We start from the raw sequence: 25560 nt of genomic DNA on the forward strand, positions 1-25560 counted from the left end.
CAGCAGTCAGTTATAGGACTAACATAGGCTATTTTTATTTTCCTCATTTATTTATTTAAAGTTATATTGTGCCTTGTTGGTAGCCTATGCCTGCTGGAATGAAAAAAATGTTCAGTGTTAAATAAATATTTTGAAATTATAGTTTTTGTAATTGATTTTTTTTTCTTTGAAAAGCAAGACAAAATAGTAAAAAGCACATTTTGACTATTTAATTTATGCAGTGGTGAAAAAAATTGCAAAATAAATGGAAAAAACGTGTTCGGTTTGGCCTTCGGCCAAGTTTTTCATCATATTCGGTTTTGGCTTCAGCCAAGAATTTTCATTTCGGTGCATCCCTACTAATGACCAAACGCTGATGTTGACAAAGACTGATTACGATCCCTATGATGACCAACCTGACTTGTATCTTAAACCTGACTGGGAATCAGATTCTGCCAGTGACACTAACTATGACGACCCATTGACCTCCATTTCACACCTATTGTACATTTTCCTTTGACCAGGACGATTCTCATTTCACCCTGAAATGAGCTTGCTTGACAACAGGATACTTTATATCAGCAAAAACAGCCTTAGCGCCTTCATTATGTCTGTTTCATGATGAATTCAGTTGAACCGTGAAAGGATTCTGAAGTTCTGATGTATTTACAGCATTGTAATTTCTCTGTTAATTTTAGTTATCATATTTTATAATGATAAAAGGGGGAATGTGAGGGAAATTATTCATTTCTACTTTGAAATAGTTTTGTTCTTGTTCTATTTCATTCTCATGTGAGGATAACGACTCAGAAGGCCATGTGATGTCACTGAGATCAGTACAGAATGTTTATCTGCTTACAGAGACACAAACATGTTCTTTTGTTCTAGGCATGTCTAAACATCTTCTAAGATCCTGAAACAAAGCCTGTTTGAACTGCCTCAAACTGCTTCTTATCGGTACACAGAATGATGTCATGCTCTGAGTTTCATATATATAGTAGTGGTTTAGTACAAGCACTTCAGAGCGCTCTCATTAAGAGCGCTCTATTCTATTCTGCTTTATTCTATCCTGTATTAACCATCTTTCTGTAATAAACCTTTATACCTTCAGAGGACGAGTCTGCGAGTGTTGTCTAATTTCCACGACAGGTCAGAGGTCACATCAAGTACTCTGCTCAAACCTGTTAAATCTGTTAAGCGTTTATTTTAGAAACAAGCTTTTATACACATAATCAGAAGCTGTGTAACTATGAAACAGTGTGACTTCCTGTTACACAACCCTCTCAGATGTGTGTGTGTGTGTGTGTGTGTGTGTGTGTGTAAAATCTCAGTGTGTCTCATCGGTGAGGAGGTCGGACCTCTTTCTCCTGGCTCCTCCCTCCTCCCTGTTCTCCTTCTCTGGGCTTCTGTGTCCGGGACTCGAACACGAACACACACATTCCGAGTTTTAAATGAAAGTTTTAAGTTTAAATGAAATCACAACGCATTCGTATTGTCTGCATTTCACACTCACTCAGGAACGTCAGCACAATTCCACATCATTTCACAAAATACACTGACAAATCTAAAGAAATTATTTTTATTTATTTATTTTTTTAAATACACTCCGACTTCTTCCCCCTTACATCTTGTCCAAAATCGAATGCCTCTCAGTTGACATTTTATGCAATATATGCACTTGTCACAGGTGTAGTCAGTGTTTTTACTGTAAATAATTCAGTGCAACAATGCTGTGATCAGTTTTTGGGTAAAAAAAACAACAAAAAGCACCGAATTAAACTATAGTCCTAAATTAATAATATATATATTCTGGTGTGTGTGTGTGTGTGTGTGTGTGTGTGTGTGTGTGTGTGTGTGTGTGTGTGTGTTGGGTTCTTTTCTGTTTTGTACAAACAGTTGTGTAATGTTTTACTGTGAAGTTTATATTTGTTACACTCAGTCTGTGGACTTTATTTTAAATAAACAAAAACAAATGGTACTGAAAGTTCGCTCCACCCCATCCGATTAATCAAAAAAATTATTGGCCAACTAATCGATTATGAAAATAATCGTTAGTTGCAGCCATCATAATAATAATAATAATAATAATAATAATAATAATAATAATAATACTGTTAAACAGTTCAGAAGCTCCGTGTATTGTCCTTGATACGTGAAAACTAGACAATGCACAGTAATAACACTGATGAGCTGCGTTATTATTATTATTATTATTATTATTATTATTATTATTATTATTATTCTATGAGAAATAAGCTCATAGCAACACTGATGAAATACACATACAGTACAAAAAACCACACACACAAATAGAGAATGTGTTTAGCATTTTTTACATCTGCACATAATTTAGTCTGCACATAGTTTAGCAGCTGTTTTAGAATTAAAAATGTCATGTATAAGTCTACATAATGAGTCTTTATTGGTCACATATGCAGTAGAGCACAGTGAAATTGTTTTCTTCACATACCCCAACATGTCAGGAAGCTGGGGTCAGAGCACAGGGTCATGATATAGTGACTTGACCTTCTGATCAGTAAACCAGAGCCTTAACCACTAAGCCACCTCTGCCCCAGTGGTGAGAGGAACATGAATTTTCATAGCATCTATTACTTCTTACCCCACTATTTGCTAAGTACAACAAATATAGACTTCTAAACACCGCCCTTAAAAGCTTAATAACACAATACTGCAATTTTTGGGAAATTGCCGTTCCTGAGTTTGGACACACGAGGGCAGTCATGTTCCATCCAGCACAACACACGACGCCACCTAAAACAGAAGGTAGGTTGTAGCTATTGTACTTCTACTACTACTTCTAATAATGACCTCAATCGAAGTAATTAAATACGTGATGAACATTGTTGTCTATATAGCTGACCTCATTTTCCTACACAGTGAGATAAAGGCACACAACTATCAGAATCCCAGTTCATAATTGTTTGATTGGCCAAGTAGAATAAAGTGTGCGAGGAGTCCGACTCTTTTTTTGAGCTTATTGGACATTACACATTGCTGTAACTATCTCATTGGCACTACTTAATTGCTCATAGTTTATTTGACGAATGCAACTGCTGCAACATATTTTGCCAATCTTAAACTCAGCTGTCATTCTGGAGGCGCAGTTTTGGTTGATGCATGACATTTAGGTTCAAACACAGTGCGTACATTGACTGTAACACAGATAGTGAAAATGGAAATGGGAAAAGAGAAGGCCAGTGATTACACAGTGCGAAGGCTGACTTTGTTTTCCTACTTGTGTGTGATGTGTGTTATGTTAGTTTCTCTTGCACAACTGTCAAAGTGCATATGCTTTCCTTATGAGTGACACTTTTTAAGAATGAGATGAGGGTTTGAGACAATGTAGCTAATTTCGACCTTCGAGAGTCCATTATATCGTGCATTTGCGAGAGCTGATAAAGCAAGGCCTGAGTGCTGCTCTCCCACGAATGTTCAGGCTTTTGGGTAGTTCTAGCAGTCTGCTAAATGCAGAGATGAGTAAATCTCAACAGGGTTGTAGCACGGTTTCTCGGGGTTGTATAATCTGAGCAATGCAAAATGGGGCTTTAGCAGCACAAAGTTATTCGTATTAAGATTGTAGCAACAGGAAGTAACTGAAAATGGTATTCTAGTAGCATGTAGAAATTCGAACTAAGGTTCTAGAAGCACATAAAAATTCTGCTGTTCCAGCAGCACAAAGTCATTCAAAAGAATGTTCTAGCAGCATGGAATACAACACACACACACACACACACACACACACACAAGGAAATAGCGGAGCTGGGATAAAGGGCATTAGGGTGACTGTGCTCGTTAGGGTCAGGGAGGAATTGGACCGAGCTAAAGAGGAGGAGGCCGGATGGGCTGGCTGGTGCTAACTAGGCGCGCCTGTTTGGCCCCGGACTACAAGAGCGGAGCGCCGCACCGCGTACGAGGAGCGCCAGCCCGAGTGGCGAAGCCCGGACGCTGGCAAAGACAGAGAGAGTCTTCTGACCTACACCTATAATCACATTTTCTTGTTGGACATGCTTTCTCCCCTACAACTAACAATGACTTACTCTTGTCTTTGCTGCTCTGTTCAGCTCTTCCTACTTTCCTACTGACTGTTTCCCACCTACCTAGTCAACTTTTATTCAACATTTGTTCTTTTCATCTAGACTTTAAATTTATTTACTCTTCACCATCTATTCATATACTTTCTGTTTGAATGGAAGTGAGCACATGTGATTTCTAGCATGCTAGCCGTGTTAATGAATGATAGCTACTGTAGCTGTCGCTGAAAGCATGTATGTGTCATTTCTTTCTTTAAGCCTTTAAGGTATTTATTTGTTATGTTATTATTACAATAATGCACTGTAAATATTAATAGTAATTTGCCTATGTGAGTTTTGTTTTACAAGGGTTTCAGAAATAGTGACACCTACAGGTTAAACTGGTGAGCTGCATTTAATTTAAGTTTCTGTGGTCATGTGATTAGCCTAACTAATAGCAGTGCAAAATGTGCATGCAGTTTGTTGGTGCTACGCTGTACACGGAGTTAGATGCTAAAGAAGAGAATAATTAAACAGTAAAGCGTTACAGCAACTCCTAGATTTCTGGTCGGAAGGCGCACACGGTATGTTAGTTTGTGATGTTGTGCATTTCATGTTTGTGATGTTGTGCATTTCATGTTTGTATTGCAATGTAATAGCGCAATGTTTCCTAGGGCCATTAATGCTAGTTTAATATGTGAGCAAGATGAATGAATACTCATGGACTCTTAAGAACATGCTTATGTACAATATGCTCATGTGAGAATGTGTTATGCACTTTATTTCAGTTTTTCACGGTGTTTGATGGTGTTTGATGGTGTTTGATGGTGTTTGACGGTGATTGAATGCGCTTAAGTTGTGAAGGAATGCAATAAAAGAAACGACAAACATCAGTTGAAGCGTACGTTTTAATCTGACCAGAAGAATAAGTTTGGGAGCAGCTACAGTGAAAAACGTGGCCTACTGCCTTTGGTAAGGCAGTGAAGAAGAACGTAGGCCTATTCTGGAAAAGCAGTGAAAAACGTGGCCTGCTGCCACGAGCCACAGTGAAGAACATACTGCTTCGTGAACTGCAGTGAAAAAGTATTGTTTGGTGTGGTGTAAAACATCGCCATCCATGGACATGTACAACGTAGCCATTGGAGAGTGAGCAACGATCGCCAGCATCCCAGGGAATATTGTACCGGCCGCCCCTTGTGAAGTCTCCGTCCCGCACTCAGTGTAAACGACCTGCCTACCCATCCTGGCATTCATCCAACGTGACCTCGCGAGCTTCAGTTCAGCGTGAAGGTGGAACCCAGAAGAAGACGGTGCTGCAGCTGCCAAGAACGGCCACAGGGAAGCAACAACGCGACATCTTTGGACAATTGAGTTTGTGAACATTCATTAAATCTGGATTCCAGGTCAGACTGTGCATTTACATTTCTCAGTTTTGTTTAAATTGTTATTTATTGCAATTCCAATTTATTATTTGAAACAAAGGAAAAATGAGAACTGCATCTGAATAGTTTTGTAAGTTGAATAGCAGTGTGTATATAACGTACTTGTTTGATCATTTGAAAGTGTGTATTTTCCTGGTCATTCTAGTTTACCTTTCATCATTTAATATTTCAGTAGTGTTGTTTCAAAATAGTTTACTAAAATGGATCAAAGCACACCAGATGTTTGTGTACTAGAAGGAGTACTACAGGCTCTAGAAAACGAGAAAACAGAATTACAGAAGGAATTAGAAACTGAACTTGAAACCTCAGAGAAACAAAGAATTGAAGAACGGTTAGCTGAAATTAATAAAGACCTCCAAATACATAGGATAGGGCTCCAGGAGCCAACACCTGGCACTGAACAAGCAGTGAGGCGGTCAGAAAGAGAAAAACACCCAACAGAAAAGATGCTTGAGCTCATTAAACAGGAGAGCATAAAAAAGGAAAGAAAGTTCATGTTAACATATGTAACCTTCAAAGCTGAGGTTCAGTATATTAGAAGTAAACTAAAGGAAGAATGTTGTAAATCAGACTTAGGCGAAATGATAAGAACCTTGGAAAAGTATGAGTCAGAAATAAAGCAGGAATATAAGAGCTTACGTGCACTGACCACACCAGCCCAAGATATATGAAGGAGAATGGATATCTGCACATCAGTGACTTCTGAAATAACTACACTTCTGAAAGTGCGTTACGCAGAAGCTGATAAAGAGTTTAATGCAGAAGCTGTTAAGGAAACTCTTTCAAAATTACTCCAGAGAGAAGACGCAAGGTCAGTTTATGGGTCAACTGTGTCAAGAGCTGGAGTGGGTAGTGTGCAAGATAGTCAAGTGTCAGTAAAGAAAGCAGAGGCGGCGGCACGCTTGGCATCGAAACGTGCTGAACTTAACAGGGAAAGGGAAATATCTGCACAAAGAAAAGAGGTGCTAGCTCAACAAGAGAAGTTAAAACTGATGGAAGAACAAAGGAATCTTGAGGCTATGGAAGCTGAATACAATGTATATGCTGAAGAGGAATTAAAATTGAATGCTGAAATAGGAGAAACTAGAGAAATCTTCACTTTGTCTCCAAGTCAGCTTCCAGTGCAGCATAACAGCACTCCATGCACCCAGAATCCCAAAGACCTTTCAATCCCTTTTTGTTCTGAAAGCAAAATAGAACCAAAATCAAATGAAGCCTCGCTAGTTCAAGCATTAAAAGAATCCCTGGCAATGACTAGACTTCCAGCACCAGAGCCGTTCATGTTTACAGGAGATCCACTTAAATTCACTGAATGGCGTACCTGCTTCAAGGCCTTAATCGAAACAAGTTGCACAAACCCAGCTCATAGACTATATTACTTGAAAAAATACATCAGTGGAGAAGCACTTTCTGTGTTAGAAGGAACATTTTATAGAAGTGATGAGGAAGCCTACACGCAGGCTTGGGATGCCCTTAACAAACGTTATGGTCACCCCTTCATAGTTCAAAGAGCATTCAGGGGGAAGCTGAGTAGCTGGCCCAAGATTGGACCAAAGGAATCACTGAAATTAAGGGAATTTAGTGATTTCCTCATCTCCTGCAAGAATGCAATGCCTTACGTTCATGGTCTAAAGGTTTTAGATGATTGTCAAGAAAACCAAAAGCTGTTACAAAAACTTCCTGACTGGGCAACAACTCGCTGGAACCGGTACGTCACTAAAGCACTAGATGAAGGGAAGCCATATCCTGCCTTTAAGGAGTTCTCAGACTTTGTAGCCGAAGAGGCACGTGTTGCTTGCAATCCAGTTTCTTCTCTTTTTGCATTAAAACAAGCAGATGAGAAAAATGGAAAGGAACAGAAGCGTCTCAAAGCCAGCACTCTAGCAACGTCAACAAAGGTGTTTCAAAGATCAAGCTTCACTTCAAAGGACTCAAGTGCATCAGGAAGTTCTACAACCAACTCTCCTGCCACTCAGACCAAAAGACAAATAGATTGTGTGTGCTGTCAACAAAATCACTTTATTTATAAATGTGAAAAGTTTGCAGCGATGCCTCTAGAGGAAAAGAAAAAATTTGTCATTAGCAACAATATGTGCTTCGGGTGCCTCAGAGTCGGACATGTTGCAAAAAATTGCAGAAAGAGGGCTACTTGCAATATTTGTAGACAAAGTCATCCATCTCCACTTCACGAAGAACGCCCTGTAGGAGAAAAGCTAGAAGCATTACCACCAAAGGACAATTCTTCCATTGCCTTATGCACCGTGAGAATGGACAATGGTGATCGCACTTCCATGATTGTTCCAGTGTGGCTCTCTAGTGCGGCCAAGAATAGTCCAGAGACTTTAGTGTATGCATTACTGGACACACAGAGTACCAGTACCTTCATTGACCATGATGTCTGTGGAAAAATAAAAGCGCACACAGAACCTGTCAAACTGAAGTTGTCAACAATGACTGACAAGAGTTCAATACTGAATTGTCACAGAGTTGTTGGACTGAAGGTGAGAGGGTACAATTTACAAGAGTACATTGAGCTACCTCCAGCATACACTCAAGAATACATCCCACTAGAGAAGAATAGCATTCCCACTCGTGAAACAGCAGCAGGGTGGACTCACCTTCTGAGCATAGCCGAAGAGATGCCAGATCTGTTGAACTGTCCTGCAGGACTTCTGATTGGCTATGACTGTGCACGGGCTCTGAAACCAAAAGCAGTGACATCAGGGGAAGAGTATGAACCTTATGCAGTCAAGACAGATTTAGGCTGGAGTATAGTTGGAGCCAAAATGCCTTGCACTGACATAAGGGATGGCGAAGGGTTCTGCCATCGTATCTCTGTGAAAGAACTTCCACCTATCACACCTGCCTCTGTGATCAAAGCATTAGAGAGAGATTTTCTTGACACAAATCCAAGAGAAAGGACAATATCCCAAGATGACATTCAATTTCTGCATCTCTTGAATGGGAAAATTCAATATAACGAAGAGGGACATCTGGAGATGCCTCTACCATTTAGAAAGCGTCCTCAGCTTCCAAATAACAAGCAGCTGGCTACAGTCAGATTGAAACATTTAAAAGGAAAAATGGAAAAGAGTCCAAAGTACAAGGAAGATTATATCAAATTCATGGACAATGTCTTTAGAGATGGTGATGCAGAAGAAACAAATGCCACCACAAAGGAAGGCAACACATGGTACATTCCGCACCATGGGGTGTATCATCCTACGAAGCCTGAGAAGATTAGGGTCGTATTTGACTGCTCTGCCAAATGTGAAGGCACCTCTCTGAATGACCACCTCCTCACAGGACCTGATCTAACAAATACTCTGACTGGAGTGCTGTGTAGATTTCGCCAGCATCAGATCGCGATTAATTGCGATGTTGAGAAAATGTTTCACCGCTTCCACGTAACCCCAGAAGATCGGGATTTCTTGAGGTTCCTGTGGTGGGAAAATGGGAACACCACAAGAGAGCCCAAAGAATACCGGATGCGAGTTCACATATTTGGAGCAGCATCATCGCCTGGATGTGCTAACTATGGCATGAAATACCTCGCCAGCAAATATGAGAATGATTACCCATTGGCTGCAGTCTTCATCCGGAAAAATTTCTATGTGGATGATGGGCTTATCAGTGTCGATTCAGTTCAAAGAGCCAACCAGCTTGTGAATGAAGCACGGGAAGTCTTTAGTAAAGGACAGCTGCGCTTACACAAATTTGTCTCTAACAACAGAAAGGTTTTGGATATAATTCCAGAGAGTGAACGGGCAAGTGCAGTGAAGGATGTGGACCTGAACTACAGCGAGCTTCCAATGCAGAGTGTGCTGGGAGTGAAGTGGAGCATAGAGACGGATGCGTTCTCATTCAATGTCGTCCTCAATGAAAAGGCAGCCACCCGGCGAGGAATCCTATCAACGGTAGCTAGTGTATACGACCCATTAGGATTTCTCTCTCCCTACATCTTGACTGGGAAAAGAGTGCTGCGAGAGATGTGCAAACGAGGTGTAGGATGGGATGAACATGTTCCCCTTGAACTGAAGCCAAAGTGGGAAACATGGCTCCATGACCTGGAAAATCTTGAGAAAATTCAAATACCAAGATGCTTCATTCCTGATCACCTCAGCACAATACGAAAAATTGAGCTGCATCATTTTTCAGATGCCAGCAACAATGGCTATGGGCAATGTTCTTATATCAGGATTGTTGCTGATGAACAAGTACATTGTGCATTAGTCATGGGTAAGGCCAGAGTGGCACCCACAAGGGTGGTCAGCATTCCACGCCTTGAGCTCACTGCAGCTACAGTCTCTGCCGCTGTGAGTAGTGTCCTTAGAGAAGAGCTGGAGCTGAAGATAGACCAGGAGTTTTTCTGGACTGATTCACAGGTGGTGCTCGGGTACATCAAGAATGACGCCTGACGCTTTCATGTTTTTGTAGCAAATCGCGTCCAGAAAATAAGAGACACTACTGATCCTAGTCAGTGGTTCTACGTCGAAACAAGCCAGAATCCAGCCGACCACGCATCTAGGGGTCTCAAGGTGGCAGACCTAATAGAATCAAATTGGCTCAGAGGACCAAAGTTCTTATGGGAACAAGAAATTGTTTTTAGCCAAAGATCCCCAGAGCTTCTTGTAGGTGACCCAGAGGTCAAAGTCCTGAAAACAGATGCTGTTGAAAGAGACAGCTTCCTCCATAGGCTGTCAAGACTCTCAGATTGGAATACAACCCTCAACATTATTGCTCGGATTCAGAGACTGGCACACAAAGACAGGTCTGGACCCATTAGTGTAGAGGAATGAAGAGGAGCCGCTCTTGTGCTCATCAGAGCAGCACAAAGAGAAGCCTTTGAAAAGGAGCTGAAATTGTTTAGTCAGGAATCCACAAAGCTACCAAAAACTCACAAGATGTATCAACTTGACCCTATCTTTCAGAATGGATTGCTCAGGGTTGGTGGCAGGTTGAGAATGTCCTCCGCATCAGTTGAGTTGAAACATCCAGTTATCCTTCCTAAGGAAGGCATTGTCACACAGCTTATACTTGACCACTGTCACAAAAGGACTCAGCACCAAGGCCGAGGTCAAACCTTGAATGAGCTCAGAGCCAGCGGATATTGGATAATAGGTGCAAGCAAGGTAGTGGCCAAGCACATCAAGAGTTGTGTCACTTGCAGAAAGGTGCATGGACGGACTGAAGAACAGCGAATGGCAGACTTGCCTGTTGACCGAGTAGATCCATCTCCTCCATTCTTGTACACCGGAATTGACTGTTTCGGGCCATTTAACACGAAACAAGGTCGAAAGGAATTCAAGCGGTATGGTCTGTTGTTCACATGTCTAAGCTGCAGGGCCATCCACTTAGAAATGTTGGAGGATCTCACAACAGACGCATTTTTGAATGCTTTGAGATGCTTCATAGCAATTAGAGGAGCGGTAAGACAAATCCGATCTGACCAAGGTACTAATTTCCTTGGAGCAAAGAATGAGTTGGAGAGAGGTCTAATGGAACTTGACAAGGAAAGGATTTCAACTTACCTTGCAAGAAAGCAATGTGACTTCCTGATGAATGTGCCTGAAGCAAGCCACATGGGAGGCATTTGGGAACGCCAAATACGGACGGTTAGGAGCGTGATGAGTTCTGTTCTGGCACAGGCTAAAGGGAGACTGGATGACACCTCTTTGAGGACATTCTTCTATGAAGCCATGTCAGTTGTTAACAGTCGTCCACTCACAACAAACACAATCAATGATCCTAAAGGTGTTGAACCTTTGACACCTAACCATTTGCTCACAATGAAGTCCATTGTGCCCCTCGCGCCTCCAGGCAAATTTGTCCGGGAAGATTTGTATGCCAAGAAGAGGTGGCGTAGAGTGCAGTACCTCTCGGAACAATTCTGGAGCAGGTGGCGCAAGGAATACCTGGCCAGCATAAGCCTCAGACAACAGTGGCATGTGCCCAGAAGAAATGTGCAAGTTGGGGATGTCGTTATTGTCAAGGATGACAATATTCCCAGAAATGAGTGGAAGCTAGCCAGAGTTGTTGAGGCAAGAGCAGATGGTGATGGTCTTGTGCGAAAGGTCAAAATTCAAATAGGACAAAGTAATTTAGGAAAGAAAGGTGAGCGCATAACGCAACTTTCTTCACTTGAGCGTCCAGTTCAAAAATTAGTGGTGCTAGTGGAGCAGAATTAGTATTCTAAAACATTAAACAGGAAATATTAAACTTTCAGACTAAGCTGTTCAAAACCAAGTATCAAAAATTACTTGCTAAATGTATAGGAAAATTACACGATTTATTCAGTTTATTCAGAATATGGTTAACATAAATCTTTGTAATTTTGGTGGCAGTGTAGCTGTCGCTGAAAGCATGTATGTGTCATTTATTTCTTTAAGCCTTTAAAGTATTTATTTGTTATGTTATTATTACAATAATGCACTGTAAATATTAATAGTAATTTGCCTATGTGAGTTTTGTTTTACAAGACTTGCAGAAATAGTGACACCTACAGGTTAAACTGGTGAGCTGCATTTAATTTAAGTTTCTGTGGTCATGTGATTAGCCTAACTAATAGCAGTGCAAAATGTGCATGCAGTTTGTTGGTGCTACGCTGTACACGGAGTTAGATGCTAAAGAAGAGAATAATTAAACAGTAAAGCGTTACAGCAACTCCTAGATTTCTGGTCGGAAGGCGCACACGGTATGTTAGTTTGTGATGTTGTGCATTTCATGTTTGTGATGTTGTGCATTTCATGTTTGTATTGCAATGTAATAGTGCAATGTTTCCTAGGGCCATTAATGCTAGTTTAATATGTGAGCAAGATGAATGAATACTCATGGACTCTTAAGAACATGCTTATGTACAATATGCTCATGTGAGAATGTGTTATGCACTTTATTTCAGTTTTTCACGTTGTTTGACGGTGTTTGACGGTGTTTGATGGTGTTTGACGGTGTTTGACGGTGATTGAATGCGCTTAAGTTGTGAAGGAATGCAATTAAAGAAACGACAAACATCAGTTGAAGCGTACGTTTTAATCTGACCAGAAGAATAAGTTTGGGAGCAGCTACATGCACTGTGTAAGATTGAAGCTTTACAGAGAGTTTTACAGAGACTGTTCGGCCATTTTAACGAGAGTTTTACAATAAAAACTTTTATTTTTGGTTTTGAATACTCTCAAAAAAAAGGTTTAAGTGTCAGTTGATAAATTTTATCATAGGGCAGGCAAAGATGGCCATATATGTCAGCAGGAGAAACAGAATTGAGTCAAATTCAGGGGACAGCGTTTTAGTGGTTTTTGTGATTCTGTAAAAATCTAGGATATTAATCGATTTGAAGTTTTACCAAGAGATGAAAGACCTTGTATCATTTGAGAATATATGGTGTCTGGAAGGGACATTATGTGTGGTTGCAGAAGAAAAAGTGAGATTTCATCAACTTTTAGAAGACTGTGTACATACTGGTTGAAACTTGTTTGCTTTTTTTTATATTCTTTACTCCCTGTGGGTTTTAAAGGCAACTGGAAGGAGAATTATTTTAATGATCTATTTATCTATCCATCTATCTATCTATCTATCTATCTATCTATATATATATATATATATATATATATATATATATATATATATATATATATATATATATATTAATTTTACTTTTTTCTTTTAGGGTCATTTGCAATGTGTCATGATTTCCCCTTGAAGCAGCGTGCTCTAAGCGCGAATGCGCGAGCACCTGCTTTTCCATTGTTGACAGTAGTGACATCTGGACACGTGTGTGTTGTTTATGTTTCTGTCATGTCTCCTCCCTGTTCTGTCATTGGCTGGGATTTCACGTGTGTCTGTATTGCCCTCAGCTGCTAGCTGATCATGGACGCTGATCATGTCCACATATATACTGCGCGCCTCCCAGCACACAACGCGGAAGATTAATATCTTAGAGTTAGTTTAAGTTCGTGTCGTAGTCGTAGTCGTAGTCGTGGTCCATGTTTACAGTTAGTTCGCGCTGGATTATCCGCTTCCAGTTCCTCGTCATAGTTCGTTTCTTGTTTTGTTTATCGACCCTGTTTTCCGTGACCACGATCTAGATTCCAGCCTTGCCCAGTGTATGCCTGTTTGCCAATCGCCTGACCTCTTGCATGTTTGTGGATTACGTTTTGGATCACGTTTTGGATTTGTCTGCCTGTCTCTCTTTCAAATGAACAACTGTTCATCCTGCACTTGCATCCGTCCTATCTCCGCTCCGTCACGATACGTGACACAATTTCTCTGAGGGACCGAAATAGGTCGATGTAGCTTTTAAAAGCTTGTAAATAAAAGGCTTTTGAAATTCAATTCTCTCTCTCTATCTGTGACACTCTCTTTCTCTATCTCTCAGACACTCTCTGACACTCTATCTCTCTCTCTCTCTCTGACTCTCACTCTCTCTCTCTCTCTCTCTCTCTCTCTCTCTCTGACTCTCACTCTCTCTCTCTCTGACTCTCACTCTCTCTCTCTCTCTCTCTCTCTCTCTCTCTCTCTCTGACACACTCTCTCTCTCTCTCTCTCTCTGACACTCTCTCTCTCTCTGACTCTCTCTCTCTGACTCTCTCTCTGACTCTCTCTCTCTGACTCTCTCTCTGACTCTCTCTGACACTCTCTCTGACACTCTCTCTCTCTCTCTCTGACACTCTCTCTCTCTCTGACACTCTCTCTCTGACACTCTCTGACTCTCTCTGACAGTCTCTCTGACACTCTCTCTCTCTCTCTGACACTCTCTCTCTCTCTGACACTCTCTATCTGACACTCTATCTCTCTCTCTGACACTCTCTCTCTATCTCTGTCTCTCAGACACCCTCTCTCTGAAAATTGTCTTGAAAACACAACATGAAAATGGCCCAATTCCACCGGATTTTAATAAAGTTGAGCAGTTCCAGGAGGTTGTTCTAGGTAGCACTAGAGTTAATCTCTCAACTATGGGAGATAACTGTCAGAATTGGAGGCTGCATTGGTGTAGTAATGAATATTCTTCAATGTCAGGAGAAGGTGTATGTAATCTACAGAGAACATGAGCAAATGGAACCTTTCTTTCACTATCCCATAAACTCAATTCAGATGGGGGTCTATTTAGTAGATAATCTCTCATCTAGCCTGAAATGATTGAGTTGAATGGAAATGTGATGAAGTATGTGAGGCTACCATATCAAGGCCGATTTGTTGCAGTGCCTTTACTGCACATAAAGTGGTAATGTAATTGAGAATGACATACAGCACTGCCTCATCAAAATAATTCATTTTTCAGTTATTGAATTCATGCATTTTTAAAGTCATTTAGACATGAAATTAGACTAAGTGTCTTGGGACATTAGAGAGGTGTTCACCACTGGAATGTTGGATGTCTCTGATCCATGTATTCTTAGGAATGTTTATAGCAATTTAAGTTTTATTAATCGTTGTTTTTTTCACTGAACAGACAGCTATGAGGAAAGAAGGAGAAAGGTTCGAGAGGCTGAGGTTTGATCTGACCTTCAGTCAGATGCAGAAGAGCCAGCCCGAAAAAATGCCAGGCGCAAAATGTAGGTGTAAAATTTTTTGTAATATGTTTTCTGCTTTCTCGTAGTAAAGTGGCTTCAACATTGTATAATTTGCTAAGTGCACTGAAGTTTCACAAATGACTTTATTTAAAAAACCCCTTTAAAGGCCAAGCACTCAACTTTTGAGCTGCTCTTTGATGGACTCTGAGGAAGATGATGCTTTACAGCAAGATTCCACAGGTCTTCCTCCTCCTCCACCAGTCTATCATTTTGATCGACCCGCAGAGGGGACTTCAATATCCTTTACAGAAATGCTGACCAGTAACCACGCCATCTGGCAGCCTGAGGATTTCACATTTGAACGTAAGTGTATCATCCCAAATCTATATGAAATGAAGGGTATAGGTCAGAGGTCTCCAACAAGATCCACAGTCCTGGAGAGTTTAGCTCCAACCCTAATTAAACACACACGACCAGCTAATTAAGGTCTTCAAAGACTGCTTATCTGTTTCTCAATGTGTTGTTCTGTATCACACTGCAGCTGAACATGGCCCAACTCTGTAAATGACTTCAGTGGCCTTCATGTTTACATGGGACAGCGTGCTGCGGTGACGTGTTTTTTTGTTTGTTTGTTTGTTTTTTGTGCGCATACGGGTCAGTTTAAGACCATGATCAGTTCATGCTGAAATCTGACATTGGCCGCATTTTAAAAATTAGAATTGAGCAATGAGGCTTGCAGTGTGAATGTAGCCTTTGTGTCCTTGTGGACTCCTTTAACGTCATCATCCACTGCCGAAGTTCAAGTCCACTGCTCAAGAAGGCAAATACAGAGGACACATAAAAATTCCCAGATGTATTATTCTTGATATTGAGGATGCATTGGATAGTGAGCTGTGCACAAGTTTGAAAATCCCAGAAGTCTTTGGGGCACTATGACACTGGGCAATAGAAGCTGTCGATCAATGTTAGGATTGATTCAAAAGATTTGGAAAATTCATAGTCAAAATTAGTGTGATATTTAATGTATTTGATGTGATATTTTAACGTCCAAACCCACAATAGCCTCAACAGACTCTATTACACGGATGCCAAAGGACTCCTCAGACCCCTACTCCTGAAGTTATTGTCAGTAAGTATGTCTCAGTTTGTCAGCAGTATCTGTGGTGCTTGAAAATTTGTGAACTCTTTTGGATTTTCTATAGTTTGTGATGGTTGACCGGGAACAATGTATAGAATAGTTGTAAAGGAAGGTAGTTGCATGTTTGGGTCGCTGGGCTTCGGATTTCACAAATGCGGCTGAACGAGACTTTGATGCATGCTGGTGTATAGTTGTGTTTAAAAGATACAAGGCAAACTGATTGGTCGTACATCTAAGACATGTGACACGAACATGGATTTGGAACAAATGATACAGATCATGTCCTAAAAACCTTAACTATCTGGCTCAGGTGCCCTAACCTAAAAAACAATTTAAAAAAATTGCAATACACATTTATTTTAAAAAACTATTTTATCACTCACGTGTTCATTCCGTGTTCATTCCACTAACGTTCATTCCGCCGGCGGAATGGAAAACGACTTATCGGACATTTTCAGTTAGTATAAATAAATGAATTATTTTATCGCCGCAGTTCGGGTGTAAGATTAGTCAGGACACTGGTGGCTTTCTGTGTGTGCAGTTTCATGACTGTGTGCTTAACTGCTAGTGAGCAGGGGGATGGGAAAGGGGCGGAGTTTGAGCTCCCTGCTGGGCAAACAATTCACCCCTCTCCATGAAAACATTGAGACAGAGATAAATCGGAGAGCAGGAGTAAAGCTTTTTTGATAGTAAAACACCGTATACAACTGCCACAATAAAATTATAACATTTAAACCCAAGATCGGTCTTGTGTAAACGTTTACTACCTTACATTTCCTACATAGACGAAAACCCAGTTCACTCGCGGTTTTATAAATCATGCACATTTCCATCGGTATAAAGTCCATCAGCTTTATTGAAGAAAACAAATGCAAAGTTCCATATTTAGTCACAAATGTCCTCTTCAAAACGCATTAAGTGTTTTGATATCCCACACCTCTGGAATTTATCCATAAACGGAACTGAGACACATTCTAAAAAAAAAAAAGCTAATCTGCTTTGGCTACGCTGAACAACCCTGTATGCTGAAATTATAATTCGCCATTCTAACTTGATTGACACCCACTTGGACCAATTGTAGATACTTCTAGCTTTCAAACAAGCCCAAACTCGACATGATTGACCACTCAGAGGCTGAGAAAATCAAACGCATAATCAGCACAACCAAACCTATTACGCGTGCGTCTTGAGTTGTGTGTCAGCGGTACAGGCCAATCAGCACAGCGCTACAGGGCCGTGCAGAGAAACTATCAGGAAATGGCAGATCCGCTCTAGCGGTCTTCCGGCAGAACTTTATACAGCAGGGTTTTGCATGTTTGGTAGTTTGAATGCTAGTTTTCTACTGGTTTTCACTCAGCGTGCGATTTATCGGCATCTTAAAGCGGCGACGTGCTCCCGAAAAAGAATGAATGTGTCACAGCTTCTGGAGCAGTTATTTCTGAGTGGCTCTTTTTTTTTTGGAGGAAGACTATGTGGATTGAGTTGAGGGGCTCTATCTACCCCCCAGAGAAGTCAGAGGAGAGGGGTCACTCGTGTCTATGATTTGAGCAATTCGGAGAGCATGTGCTCCTTCACCTGGGGCTCTGGCACTATTTTTAATATACTTATAAAATATATTTTTTTCAGACTTTGTGTGTGTGAAATTACACATTGTGTAACAGTTCATACTACTGCCATTTGGAGGTTATTTTGTGCCTTTAAAAAAAAAGTTTGCTATTTCTACAAGTCTGCAATATTTAAAGGCTTTGTGCCATTTTTATAAGCTTTGTACCATTTAGAGAGGTTTTATGTCATTTAGAGACGTTTGGTGCCATTAGGAGAGGTTTTTACCCGTGTTTGGATAACCTTACACACAATTTTAGTGGTTAGAGAACTTCCTCATATTTTGGGTGCTCATGGGTACTTGGGGCATCTTTGAGACCAGGAATGGGGTTGATAACATTTGTGTTAAAAAATATATATAATTTATTAAATTCTGAATGTATTGCCCCAGGTAGGCTAGGTCAAAGAAGAAATACTTGAAATAACTGCTAATTCTTAGAGTCTTAAGTATCTATTTTCATATGAAAAATTAACCACTACTGTGGTGTGAGAGATCACAAAACAAATCAATGCTGAACACCGGTACCCCAAAACGGACAAAAATGCCATTTTTTGGCTACCGGTAAAAGAGGTTAGACACAGCATTTTAGCCTTTTGTAAAGACAACATTCAACAATCAGACCAAAAAAATAAAAAATCCCAGACAAATCGGGCCCAATTTCACATGCCACTGCCCTTCAACGAGCCAGTTCTCCACAGGGACACATTAACAATCCACCAACTGATTATACTCTGGACAATACTACCAAGGTCCATCATCTAGAACTCAACTCACCTACATCTGTTTTCCCATTAACAGGACCCGTACACCAACACAGGCAAATCAAGGTCCAGGGCCAAGTCCACACCTCAGAAGCGAGTCCAGATACACCGCCTAAACTCAAACAAAATAAAATTATACCAAAAACAAGCTTGCCTGTGGAGAACAGCTCAATCAAAATTTCCAAATGCTACGATTTACACACCCATCATTCAGTTTTCAGAATCTTTACCCCCACAGGAGCAGCAGAATCTGGAGGCGGTAAATAAATATATTATGTCCCATGGGAGTCCATTATTGGAACTGAATAGATTGTTATTTAGGGTTGAGAAAGATTGTATTCACTGGACTGCAGAGACAGCACAATGCATGTTCGACTGCTGGTGCAACCAGTTAAACTATTAAGGATGGAGACGTGCAACGATCATTTACACTCCAACATTTTTAACCGGTCTAAAACTATCACTGGGAGAGAGGCTGTTGCTGGAGAAGGGATTTACCTTCATCCCAACACGAGGTTGGTTGGATCCTTGGGGATCTTAGGAGGGACATCCATGCGCATAATATAAAGTTAAAGATCTTAAATGATTTTAATTTCGAGAATCAAGCCACTACACAAACCACTACAAACCCCATACATAGAAACATCTAAATGGCAACCCCTAATTTTATCAGGTGGTTAACCAACCAAAAATCATAGAGCCATAAGTTCAAATAGACGTTTTAAAACATAAATTATCACCCATGCAGAAAAGGGCAATCCTTTCTCTTAAAGCAAACACAGACATTATTCTAAAACCTGCAGGTAGGGGCTCAGGGATTGTCATTTTAGATAAAGCTCAGTATACAGTATCTCACAAACGTGAGTACACCCCTCACATTTGTGTAAATATTTGATTATATCTTTTCATGTGACAACGCTGAAGAAATGACACTTTGCTACACCCTTCAACCTCTTCAGCAATGCTGGCAGCACTCATACGTCTATTCATTGAGGGAACCATGAATGCCAACATGTACTGTGACATACTGAAGCAGAGCATGATCAGTATGCAGTATTCCAGCATGATAACGACCCCAAACACACCTCCAAGACGACCACTGCCTTGCAAAAGAAGTATGTCTCCAGACTTAAACCCTATTGAGCATCTGTGGGGCATCCTCAAACGGAAGGTGGAGGAGCACAAGGTCTCTAACATCCACCAGCTCCGTGATGTGGTCATGGAGGAGTGGAACAGGACTCCAGTGACAATCTGTGAAGCTCTGGTGAACTCCATGCCCAAGAGGGTTAAGGCAGTGCTGGAAAATAATGGTGGCCACACAAAATATTGACACTTTGGGCCCAATATGGACATTTTCACTTTTAGGGGTGTACTCACTTTTGTTGCCAGCGGTTTAGACATTAATGGCTGTGTGTTGATTTATTTTGAGGGGACAGTAAATTTACACTGTTACACAAGCTGTATACTCACTACTTTACATTGTAGCAAAGTGTCATTTCTTCAGTGTTGTCACATTAAAAGATATAAACAAATATTTACAAAAATGTGAGGGGTGTACTCACTTTTGTGAGACACTATGTATGAGGCTAAAAGACAAGTGAACACCACTGACCATTACATCCCTTTAACTCATTCACTAAACCAAACTAACTATACAGAACATTCTCAATAATTTACATCGGGAAAAATACATCAATTCAAAACAAACATTATTTAATGGGTCCAGATATTCCCAGGTCTAGAGTATTTTATTTATTGCCAAAAATACATGCTGCTCCAGAAACATGGACCATCCCAGGCGAGATCCCCAGGGGCTGCCCAATAGTGTCAGACTTTGGGAGTGAATCCTATCACATAGCCCAATACATCAACAGTGTTTTAAATCCATTGTCACAAATACACAATAGTTACATAAAGGACACATGATTTTATTGCAAAAACACAAAATATCAGGATTTCAAGCGACTCATTTCTATTTACCATAGACATAAACAGGTTATATACAAATACATAGGAAGAATTGGGGTTGAAAGCTGTTCAGAAAGCCTTTAGAAACCATCCAGATCCACGCAGACCTGATAAATACGTTCTACACATTTTAGAAATCAGTCTAACACAAAATGACTGATTCTCAATTTTACCAACAGATCAAGGGTACAGCAATGGGCAAAAAAATTTGCACCGGTGTATGCGAACATATATAGTGGAATGGGAAACATCCCTTCTTGACAGATGCAAACTTACACCTCTAGTTTACTATAGATACCTGGACGATATCTTTGGGGTTTGGCAGCATGGAATGGAGGAATTTGATCAGTTCATCAGAACCGCAAACACACATCACCCGAATATCACAATAAAACACCACTAACAGTCGATTCAGTTTCTGGACACTACAGTGTTTTTGGATGAACCGGTAGAGCATTCCAGGGCACTCTAAAGTTTACTTTAAAAGATAGACACACATCGTCTCTTACATAAAACCAGTTTTCATCCTAAGCATACATTCAAAGTCATAGTCAAGTCCCAGCTGAAATGTTTCCATCCCATATGTACGGATGAGAATGACTTTCACAACACTACCCAAGTCCTGTTCAAAGCCCTCAAACATAAAGGCTACAGTAGGAGATTCTTACTACAAATCAAAGCCACAATACAGAAATAAAGACTCTACCTCCAGACACCCTGCTAGCAAACCCTCAACATATCATCCCGTTAATAACCACTTACAACCAAACACTAGCTTTAAATTAAAAAAAAATAAAAGCAACTTTCAACACATCGATTTTTACAAAAATTCATTTCGGCCTATAGAAAGAACAAAACCTCAAGGGCCTCCTGGTCCGCTCGAGATTTAGCTCCAGAAATCTCCAGCAGCAGTCTCCATGGGGGGGTCGTTGTAAATTCAAAAACCTAACCCTAAAGTATTAATTGGCTGATAGGCAGTGGAGGCAATTCAAAATGTAGATCTTACAAAAAAAACAAAAAAAACAAAAAAAAAAAGCCTTGAAACAGTGCCATGGAATCAACATGTGGCCAAAAATATATTGAATCCATAGTGATAAGGACTACCATTGAGAATGAACTGGTAAAGTTAAGGAACTGTTTTCGGCTCCTGCATGAAAGGTCCCTGGCTCGAGACCAGGCAGAAACAAGCTAGAAGTTTTGAACTTTGCTTTAATAACTGACCGGTTGTCATCTCCATAGGATCAGGTCCTCTAGGAACAGCCGGAAACCAAGACCCTGAACAGAGTGGATTTCCTTCTTTTGTGCTTTTGTAGCAAAGCAGATAACATTTGCTTACAAAATGAAAGGGAGTCTCTGGTTTTCCACAAAAAGTGGAATCCTGGCTCTTTCATTGCTCAATAAAACAATGAACGTGACAGGAAAATTCTCTGTAATGTACTGGTCACCAAGTTCACCCACCAGCAAAAGGTCTATGCTCAAAAAAGGCTGGGAGCGGTTTCCCTTCCATTGAGCCTTTTGTAGCAAGGCAGATAATAGCTACTTGCAAAATAACAGTCTCTGCTATTCCACTGAATGTGGAAGCCTGGCTCTTTCTTTGACCAAGAAGACAAGAGTAATGCTACATTTGACTCGAGGTTGCAACTTGTAATTCCAAGCAGGGAAATACAAAGAAAACACACCCTCAACTTGAAATTGCCATTCATCAACAGTGGGAAGTCTTCATCTACTAGTTCCTTCCCTGTACATGGAGTAACGTCAAGTCAACATGTCACTTTGTTGAGTTCTAAATCTGTCACTTACCTTTGTAGTTATTTGCTTTAGATCAGGGTTGTCCAGTCTTATCCAGGATGGGCCAGTGTGGTTGCAGGTTTTCATTCTAACCAAGCAGAAGCCACACTTTGATCTGCTGATCTTGGCCTTCAATAGACTAAACAACTGGAATCAGGTCCCTGTTAGATTGGAATGAAAACCTGAAGATTGGACAACTCTGCTTAAGACCAATCAGCATATAGACATATTCACTTATTAAATATAAAACATTGACCATATAGATAGCGGACTGTGGAAAATGTACACCTTTCATCACAGTTTGGGATAAAGATTGAATACTTCTTTGAAAGGGACCCAATCAGTCAGTCAGTCCAATTCAAGGTTTGTTACACTATTTAAATAGGCACCATTTGATAGAGTCTATTGCTTACGGCCATACCACTCTGACAAAGCCCGATCTCATATGACCTCGGAAGCAAAGTAAAGTTGGGCCTGGTTAGTACTTGGTTGGGAGACTGAATGGGAATACTAGGTGCTGTAAGCGTTTCATTTGGATAAGTGCTTTGATTATCTCTGCACAACATCCTCTTTTGGGATTAAGATTGGATGCAGGTTTGAAAGGGACCCAATCAATCAGTCAGTCCTATTCAAGGTTTACTTACACTACTTAAATAGGCACCATTTGATTGTAACTTTTGCTTACGGCCATACCACTCCGACAGCGCTAGAGTGTAGCACCACAGAAGAAGTGTGTTGGCTGCAGTAGGCGAGAGGATCACCAAAAGCTTGGTGTTTATTTTTTGTTTTGAATTTCAAACTGTTTTTCCATCTGTGTTTATTTTATTATTATTTTTTTAATCCTCCTCGCAGTACGGGCTGTTTGGGAGGAGCTTAAACGTAGTTTGTGTGTCTGTTTGAAATTGATGATTTAAAGTCAACAGATGAGGCAATGGCAGGAGAAACATGACATGGACATGAAAAAGGACCGGATAAACGACAACGAGATGGGAACAGAACAGAGAAAGAAGTCAGCATGGGGGTGTACACTAAAGAAGCTACAGTCACTGTGGATTTGGGAAGTGTCAAAGATGCATGAGCAGAGGACATCAAAGCGGTGACGAAAAGAATTGGAGAGGGGAAAATCCTAGTGGTAAGAATATGAGGCGACACTCGAAAGTGAAGATACAGAAGAGTTAATGGACGGACTGAATCAAAGGTGAAGTGTGTGAAGTGAAAAGACTACAGAACAGGGATTATGTGGTCTCCTTCATGCATCTGCCTGTTTATTTGGATGATGAGGACATTTTTAAAAAGCTGGAGGGATGGAGAGTAACCCCCAATCTCTAAAATTAAAAGGAGAATGTATCCGGGCACAAACATTGAGGATGGGACAAGACTTGTAAAAACAAGGTTCCCGAGAGAGGTGATGTGCCTCCCGTAGAGCACCAAGATGGAAACGGCAGAAGGACCGCAGTACTTCCGGGTGATGCACAGTCACCAGGTGAAAACTTGCCGTCTGTGCATGAGCCCGGATCATGTGGTGAAGGATTGCCCTAATTTTAAGTGCTATAAATGTGATGAGAGGGGGCTATTTGCAAGAGACTGCAACACAGTGAAGTGCCCGGATTGCAGAAAGTATTTAAACAAGTGTGAATGCTGGATGGAGAGCGAGGAGAGAGAAGAGGAGCAGATGAACGGGCAGAGTCATGAAGGAGACAGCGAGAAGGAGCAAGAAGAAGAAACCAGAGGAACACAGGTCAGTGACATAACAGAAAACACAGAAAATGGAGAACAGACAGATGAATGCGACAAACAGAACAAGAGGGAGAAATCTGGACACAAATAGACATGACTGAAACTTTGGAATGTGCATTGGACAGAGCAGAACAAAAAGAACAAAGGAGTAATGAACAACGTGCTGAAAATGAAAGTGAAGAGGGGGAGGAAATGAAGGATAACACAGTGAAAACTATGAAAAGAAGGCGATCGATAAAGGTAATGCCAAGCTTGGAAGCTGCCAGAAAAAGAGTGATTAAAAAGGATGCACTTAAACATGAAAACAGGTATGAGTGTCTAAAGGACTGGGAGGGGAATGACTGAAAAGATGAGTTTGATGTACGTTTTCCGCAGTCTTATGATTTTAAGAATTGTTACATTTAATGCAAGAGGACTTTTAAATGTAAGAAAATTTGAAAAAGTAAAAGAAATGTGTAAAAAGGAAGATGTTTTACAACTGGAGAGATGGGTATATAAGTGAAATAAGGAAAAGATGGAATGGGGAAATATTTTATAACAATGGCGATGATAAGTTTGGCAGAGGAGTAGCAATTCTAATAAAAGATAATAGAGATACAAAATGTAAAATAGCGTATAAGGACACATTTGGGAAATGTATGGAAGTAGAGATAGAATATGAAGAGAAGAAAGTAATAGTGGTCAGTGTACAAGCACCAACAGGGAAGCAGGAAAAGAGAGAGTATTTTAAGTTTTTAAGGGAGTTTTTAAAGAAGCACAATCAAGTTATTATAATGTGGGATTTTAATACAATGTTTAGTAAATTGGATATGGCTGAGGAAATGGTTTCTAAAACTGACACAGGAAGAAAAGAGCTAAAATTACTGATGGAAGACATGATTAATATATGGAGAGAAAGGAATGAAAAGAAAAAAAAGAATTCCCAAAGTGACAAATAGTCTAGAATTCTATGTGCAAAAAAAGAATAGACTTTGTTTTATGTACAAGGCACATAGAAGGTTTTATAGAAGGGATGAAGTATGAAGAAACAAGCCTAAGTGATCATAAGCCACTTTTTATGCAAATAGACTGGAGAACAGTGAAAAGAGGGCCAGGGGTATGGGTCTTAAACACAGCGCTTTTAAAGAATGAAGAATATGTTGAAAAGATAAAAGATATCATTGAAAATGAAAAAGAACATGGAATGTATGTGGAAGATAAAAGAATATGGTGGGAAAATGTGAAGTATGCAGTGAAAAAAATTACCATAAAATATTGCAGACAAATACAGAAAAGCAAAAAGAATAAGGAAAGAGAAACAAGGGAACGATGGGAAAAATAATTAAATGAGAAAGAAAAAGATATACAAAAATTAAAAGTAATAGAGGAAAAACTGAAAGAAACTGAAGAAATATTAGTGTGAGGTTGCGAAGCAAAGCAAAGTATATAGTGGAGGAAGAAAAGTGCACAAATATTTTTTAGCGCTAGAAAGGAGAAAGCTGAAACAAAAGGGGAAAATGGTGAAGTAGTAGAAAAAAAGAATTTTGAAAGAAATAAAAGCATATTATGGAAAGCTATTCATTAGAGATGGAGTAAAAGAAGAATAAAAAGTATCACTATTGAAGCAA

General features: G+C 40.2%; 1 protein-coding gene and 1 pseudogene across 1 annotated transcript in view; both read left to right on the top strand.

Annotated features, from left to right (window-relative positions):
- The window catches only part of LOC108272388 (piwi-like protein 1), a 496438-nt gene that overhangs the window by 38278 nt on the left and 432600 nt on the right, over nt 1–25560 (top strand). The window lies entirely within an intron of this gene.
- On the top strand, nt 22624–22742 carry LOC124627501 (uncharacterized; annotated as a pseudogene).

The sequence above is a fragment of the Ictalurus punctatus genome, chromosome 12 (assembly GCF_001660625.3).
Source record: "Ictalurus punctatus breed USDA103 chromosome 12, Coco_2.0, whole genome shotgun sequence".
In the NCBI taxonomy this organism is placed as follows: Eukaryota; Metazoa; Chordata; class Actinopteri; order Siluriformes; family Ictaluridae; genus Ictalurus; species Ictalurus punctatus.